The following is a 7,810-nucleotide window of genomic DNA, read 5'->3' as shown; positions in this document are numbered from 1 at the left end:
TAGTTTTTGCAAACAGTAACATTCCTGAGAAGAGATACAGGGTATGTCGTAACGAAGAAGAAATTTTAAGTTTGCCACCAGACAGTACGGATATTTTTAAACGAAACATGTTGGATAGATACATGGATAGATCAAATCCAGAATTTGAAAAAAGGAGATACCCTATGTTGGAACAAATGTGTTATACTGAGTTCTTGCCAAGCTACTCTATGAAAATAAAACCGAAACCAGAAGATAAAAATGACAGTCAACCAGAAGTACTTGAAGAAATAATAGCTGACTAGCTGAAGTCCCGTGGAAGAATCCACTGAATCTCTCATCGAGTCCATATGATAGGTGCCAAATAAAAACATAGAACACAGTAATTTGAATTTTTAAAAGTCACAATTTGCATTATTCTATATCTATAACCGCTGAAACAAAACGTCCAAAAAAATTAGCATGTGCAGCAATAAAATAAATAAAAATAAAAATAGAAGAGAAAAAAAGCCCTGGGATTGAGGTTGCTCACAATCTGCATTATACAGAACGTTTACAAATATAAGCAGGTCCAACAACAAAATAAAAATAAAATAAAATAAAAGAGGTCTAACATAATCGAAGGTGTCTAACAACGGTTATGTAAAAAGTTAAATCTGCTAAAACTATATACTTGCTTTGCCATGCCAGAAGTACACCAGGGAAAATAGTATACCAGACATAAGAAAAAATCGTTAAGTCAAACAAAAAAGATTATTGCAAAATTTTCAGTTTCTAATGCATCATACCAAATTAGCTATTTAGTCTATTGCGTACAGCAACCCTCCCAATGTGCAAACGTGTTGTGCATGATAACAATGCAGTGTTTTCGAATTTAAGAATCGAATATATTTCAAACGGTAACGTAACAGATGTAAACATTGATTTAACTTTGTTAACATTAAGGTTTATTATAACAACATCAACCACTTCGTAGCGTGAAAAACAGTAACAACGGAAAAATTACTTTTTACATTTTATATAAACTCTTCTCTACGATATACACGCTGTATTTTATAAGAATAGTGTTTTTTTCGTTTCAGCCTTCATGTTCTTAACTTTCCCTGGTGTACTTGCCCATTGCTTTGGAGAGACAAAGGTTCAGTTTGTGAGATTTATACGCAATAAAAAAGTAAACTTCTAATTAAATTTGTGCATCATAAAAAAATTTTATATTAAAACTAACAATCAAGCTTAGACATATTCTTAGGATATTCTGACCCATTATTTAGATTATATTCTTACAAAAAAAGTTCTTAACTTTCTTGACAAACACAATCCTCGTGGCCTAAAAATATATAATGCCTCAATGAAATAAATCTTGCTATATATTACTATAGCTATTGGAAATTTTTTTATATTTATTTAGAACAAACAATCGAGGTTGGATATATTCTTAAGGTATTCTTAACTGACCCTGAGTATATTCTTACAAAAAAAATATGTTCAGGCCGAAGAACAAAACATATTTAACTTCATATTTAAGGGAAAGTTTAGCTGGAAGCGTGTAAACAGCTTAAAAACGTTATTAGATAGATAGATAGATAGGTATAGCTAGCTACAATTGTCTGATACATTTCCAATCAGTTCTCTTTATCACGTTATATCATCGTATGTTTTTCTTCTTTATAACAAATATTTCTGACAACAACATAAATTTTTATTATTCTCGCTCGACAACAACAGTAGCTCTAAAACAACAGTTTTGTTTTTTTACATTTTAGACTCGAATTATCATTCGAAATCTATAGTTTTTTTAAAAAGAAAGCAACCTTGGTCCCAGAACACAAAAATGATAGAAGAAAGAAATAAGCTTTAATCTAACCTCATGATTAGTAAACATTGTTTGAAATAACTTTTTTCAGGATTACTTTGAAAAAGAGACAGGCTTCTTCGGTTTGGTTTTCATTTTTCAGTTGATAAACTTTGTTTCCGTGTGATACGGCGCGCACATGGTAAACCGGGGGTAAAATTAAATTATTATTACAAGCTCGTGAGCTTGTATTAAAACGCAAATGTGTCCTACAAGAATGGAAATTTTTGCCTCTCTGAGCACCGACACGGGAGTAGTCGTGTGTTCGAATCTCATCTTGGTAACTATTTTTACTTTTTTTTCTTTTTACTATCTCGCCTGCGGGGACGTGTTTACAGACTGACCTAACGAAAATTGAAATTTCGAGAAATTTTCTATCAATATTATTGCCTATCCGAATAGCAAAATATGTCGTGTCTAACGTCAGCTTTTTATACACTTTTTTGGCGAGGTTGTTTGCGTAGCTATATCATACGTCTTGTTCTATCTATAACGACCAACGGGGCAATTAAAACAAAAAAACAAATAAAAACATTTAAAAATAAAATGAAAATTAGCTTTAATAAAATAAAGAAAAAGAGTTTTATTTTTTAAAGTAATAAGAAAAGAGATGCCTTTAAAAGTTAAGAGAATTGTAGATGAATAACCAGTCACGTTTTGTTTTAAGTCACATGTTATTTTATAGATATGTTTAATACTCGATTGATTTACCACAATAATTTAACCAGATGACCTAAGAAAGTTACGAAGGTTTTAAATATATACAGACTGCCTTAAAACTAATAAGTGGCTTTGTTTTATTTTTTTGAGGATAACCCAGACAACATAACCTTACAAGTTTAACACTGTGATTATCAAAATAGTTGATAGAGACCTAATCTTGGTCTAACAAGATAATTCCAAAGAGAATAAGAACAATTTTAAGAGCTTTGAATCTATTTTCTTAGAGAAGGGAGCAACAGTACACCTACTAAATATTTTTAAGGAATGATAAACATCCAATACTAATATGAATTTGAAAAGACAAACTAAAACAAACAATTTGTTATTACTGAGTACACTGGGTTGAGCCAAAATAATGTTTGTTATAAATGTATACTAAATGAAATGGTTAAAGCATATTAGCCGGGGTGTGTGACAATAATAACGATACATAGCTGTAAAATATAAAAATATTTAAAAATTTTAGAAGAATATTTAAAAATATTTTTGTTTATCGTATCTAAATGTCATGAAATTCAAGTTTGTGTTATTGTTATGAAATAAATTTTAATGAGTCGCCATCGATTGAGGCATGGTCGAATGTAAGTGGAAACCAATTTTGATAAAACGCCATCGATCGATTCGACCTCATCGTTTGAGTGAAAACTCGCCTTAAAATTTGAACAAAAAAAATATTGATTGCTCCTAAAATTGATTCGTGCATTTTTGTATACAATTGGTTATATTTTTTATTATCACATTTTGAAAAAAGATTAAGCAGTCTAATAACCATAAGTGTTCTTTTCTTCCTAAAATTTAATAAAGATCTCCTAAAATATAGAATGGCTATGTTTTTGGTGTTTACTCCTAAATTTTGAACTTTAAACCTCCTAAATTTTAATCCTCAAACCTCCTAAATTTTAAAAATTATAAAATTCTCAATCATCAGTGAATACCCTGTAAATTGGTGTTTCCACCATCCAAGTATGACATGTGGCAACATTGCAACATTTTCACTAACTATCTATATTCAATTAACTTCTTTATGTTTCTTGTCTTCGTCATCATGATGCTATTGTCATCCCTGCTGTTGTCCTGGTTAGTATCTCGATCAATTAAAATTAACCAGGGTGTAACTGACCTGGCCTAGTGTTAAAGTTGAACGCTAATGATCTCGTTGATGCTGTAATAATTAAAAATACCGATATCTTTGTATCGTTGCATAATAATTATTTTTAGACTACGCGGTATCCATGTGATACAAGCGTTGCCGAGGTGTTACATTATATACAGTGAGATGTTTGTGCTATTCACGGCTTTTCACTTCCCGAGGAAATATTTCATTAGCACACCTCTTTATCATTTTGTCAACTTCCTTAAATCTCGTAATCGCCTCTGCTTGTCGTAATTAACGAGGAAATTGTGAATGTCATTCGCTTTATCAGCTTTTCCTAATGCGGATGATATTTTGTTTATAGATAGCTTTTCGTGGGTTAGTAATTTCGCAATGTTATGTCTAAAAATGTTGACACTCATAAAGTGTTGACATTAAAAATGTTGACAATTTAGTCATCGACGAGAATATTTCGTCTGTGCTTCAAAAATAAGAGAATTTTGACTTTTAACAAATATTTAAAAAAAAAAAAACCCGGCAGATAATAAAATTGAAAACGGGTGTATAAGGATTTAGGTTATGGAGAAAAATGGTTTTGTATTCGAAAGCTATAAAAACATGCAGGATGATTTGGAAATGTGCTACCAATCGCTCTGTGGGGTCCCTTTGTGTGCAAGATAATTTCAATCGATCCACAAAATTTTAGAAATCAGCTTCGCCTCTGGGTCAGGGCTTTATTTCACCCTCTGTCGGTCTAGTCACAAGAGAAAAATGGACTAAAAAATAATCCATATAGGTTCATAAATATAATAATTTTGTCGAAAAACAAAAAAACCTTTTTCAGTTGACCTCGATCCTGTCCCCAGGGGCTTTCTCCTTTTTGACATCAAGGTTGGTGGCGAAAAAAATTGTTTAGCTTTAGAGTAAGCGCTAACGGCTTTCACATAGGTAACAAACCCTGGGGACGAGGATGGTTGAAGCTCAGTGTGGCCTAAAATTTTGTCAATTTCATTCACGGTTGCTTAGGCTTCAATGATTGGGCGTTGTTCGACGTTATATAATACACTTTTTATAAGAACAATGGGTCTGTGAATTACTGAAAAATGAGAACAATATAAAAACAATTGCAAATCTGAAATTTTTTTTAAGACATTATTTTTCCTGAAATAAACTTTTAAGATGTTCTATATAATCTATTATTTCCATTTTGCGTAAACTTGGTTATGTTCTGCCCGGATAATAAACACTGCCCTGATTAAGTACGGCAGCTTGCCCCGGTTAAGAACAGGGCAGAAAATACATACTCAGGACAACATAATCAGGACAGGCCGGCTTGTTACTCAAAAAATATTATTTAGCACTTATAAAAGGAACATAATCAGGACAGGCCGTTTATATACGACAGTCTAATATTATTTTTCACTTATTATAAAAACGAACATAATCGGGGCAATCCGACTTATGTATGATAGCCAAATATTATTCGAGACTTATAGAACAAATACAATTGGGGCCGACCGCTTTTATATCATTCGTCATCACTTCTGACAAGCAAATAGCCCTGGTGGCAAAGTTGTTGTTGTTCTCAAATGAAACGAAATTTCGTAGCAAATACTAAATTTTGGGATTCACAAGTTTAATAACTTTTCACCAAACTTAATTCCCGCAAAAAGAATAATTTAGGTTCCGTGAAATTTAGTTACTTCAAAGTATATTATGTTGAAATGTATTTACTACAAGAGTAGTTTATACTAAGAATTACGTCGAGGCTTTTTTCTTTCGCCATATCTAGTTTTTAGGGGTGTTCTATTTTCCAGAGAATGTTTAATTCACAAAAGTTCGAAGAAAATGCCAATCACAGCCTGCCTGGCCAACCATTCTATCAGCGCTCATAATCCGGTCACCACGACATAACCAGTGCAAAAAAATATAATCGGACCATGCGTACATAATCCGGCTGTCCCGGTTGTAAACAGGTCGTTTCGCAATCTGGGCAGAACAGTTATACAAGGAAGTTTAAGGAAAGTTTCTCCATTTAAACCTCCTTGTTTATCTTTAGATTTTAGGTCGCAAAATTTGAGTTCTGTTGCGACATGAACTAAAAATGCTCAAAATATAAGTACAGTATCAGGGTGAAGAACGCTAAAGCCAAATTTCCTGGTTCTAAGAGCCTGATTATATGAAGCGAGTTTGGCTCGGTTTTGGCACGCCACATGCTTAGCATAATAAAATTAAAAAGCTCGGCATAATGGCAGATCACTATTAAAAAATACAGTCGACGCTCATTATCTCGACCTTTCACGGGACTGGTGAAAAAAGTCGAGATAACGAAAGTTCGAGAAAGTGGATAGTCAAGATAAGGAGCGTCGATCGTGTAAAAGGTCGAGATAAGGAAAGTTTGTCAATATCATGCATACACTAGATATGGTGTTTCTTGGTACCCCGAACTTAATAGCCTCAACTTTGTGTCACACCTTCCTTTTCCAAATCTTTTAGAGCTTTGCTTTTTTGAACCAAAGTTTTTACCTCGAGCATATGATTTATCCCAGACATGATGTGTAAACGAAGAGAAAATTGTAAACATTCGAAATCTTGTTTTTGAGAAAGTTTAAGATATTCGACAGTTCGAATGTTTTCCTGATCCATTTTTTTTTGTGATGAAATTTGAAAAATTACAGAAAAGGTCGAGATAAAGTGATAAAATGTACTAAGGGTTCGTAAAAATAGATCGAGATAAAGAAAGTTTAAGATAGCGGGTAGTCGAGATATTGGACGTGTTTTAGCCTACGGAGGTTGAAATGCTGAAGGGCCCGATGAAATTTGGTCGAGATACGGAAAGATCGAGATACGGAAAGATCGGGATAACGAACGCCGACTGTATTTGACATTATATGAGATGAGTCAACCCGCCTAGGCTGGCTGGCTCTTTTTCTCAACTCGGGACGGGTTGATTAGGTGGGTTGACTCGGTTTATATAATATAACTTTGCGGAGCCAGGCACCGGGTTGAGAAAAGAGCATGCGCATTGTGATCCGAAACAGAAGAAAAACAATAATGGCGGGCGAAGCAGCAGACTAGAAGTTTGTTTAATTGGACTTCAGATAACTGATGATGATAATTTTTATTTAATTTCCCTTGTTTGTTTACAACTAGCATTCGCCATTTTTAAAAAAAATTACCCCTTTTTTTTAACCGGCGCGGCAGTGTAAGTCTTATTCGGGTTGACTTTTCCCATATAATATGCAATTTTTTCAAACGGGTTGACTCGCCAACTGGGCCAACACCGAGACAACTCGTGTCATATAACCAGACTCTTATAAATAATGTTAAATTGAACAGCTCTCAAAAATGTTGATGTTGTGATGCAAATATGTCCAGTTTGATATTAAACATATTTACATGAATATCAATACTGCTAAAAACCAATAAATGTTTTTTAAAAAAAACGAAAGTTTCCTTCACAACCTTCCAAGGTGTTTCATATGACCCGAACTTGTTTTTCGCAGGGAGGATTAAGCTTTAAAATTAGGACAGGAGCATTTCAGACTTTGAATGGAACACAAATGGATTTCTAAGTTAGAGAGGTAGATTGAGACTGCTAGCTATGTCAATTGTATATATGTAAAATGCACCACGTTTTAAAAAAAATATTTGTTCCTACTCCTCGAACTAATAATTTTAAAGTTATTTTAGTTTGGTTTTGCCTTTAAGGAAAGCGTACAGGTTTCCAACCTTCATTAACGACATTACATGTGGGTGGAATGAAACCTTTACATTTAGACATTATTTCATCGCAATCAAGAGAGATGTGTGCGACTATATGAATTATAACCTGCCATATTTCGATCACTGACTGGGTGATGAATGTGTCCTGTATGATTATTAAATTTTCCTGCATCAACTTGATAAATTTTGTTGCCCTGCCAATCACTGCTAAAATCTTCACATGTGCAACATTTAATTGACTTTCACACTTTCTGGAATAACTTTTCATTTCTAAAAGAGTAAACATGTCATCACAATCCGTTTCTTGCAAGCAAAAAAAGAAAGAAGAAAAAAGAGTTTATCATCTCCAGTTAAAAGAAGAATAAGTCACTTGCTAATAAAAATAAAAATAAAAATTCGAGTTTCGTTCCGTTCCGTACCCAGGCGCGTGTATCACG

This window comes from Hydractinia symbiolongicarpus, chromosome 4 (genome assembly GCF_029227915.1).
Source record: "Hydractinia symbiolongicarpus strain clone_291-10 chromosome 4, HSymV2.1, whole genome shotgun sequence".
NCBI classification, from domain to species: Eukaryota; Metazoa; Cnidaria; class Hydrozoa; order Anthoathecata; family Hydractiniidae; genus Hydractinia; species Hydractinia symbiolongicarpus.
This window is presented reverse-complemented; position numbering follows the sequence as displayed.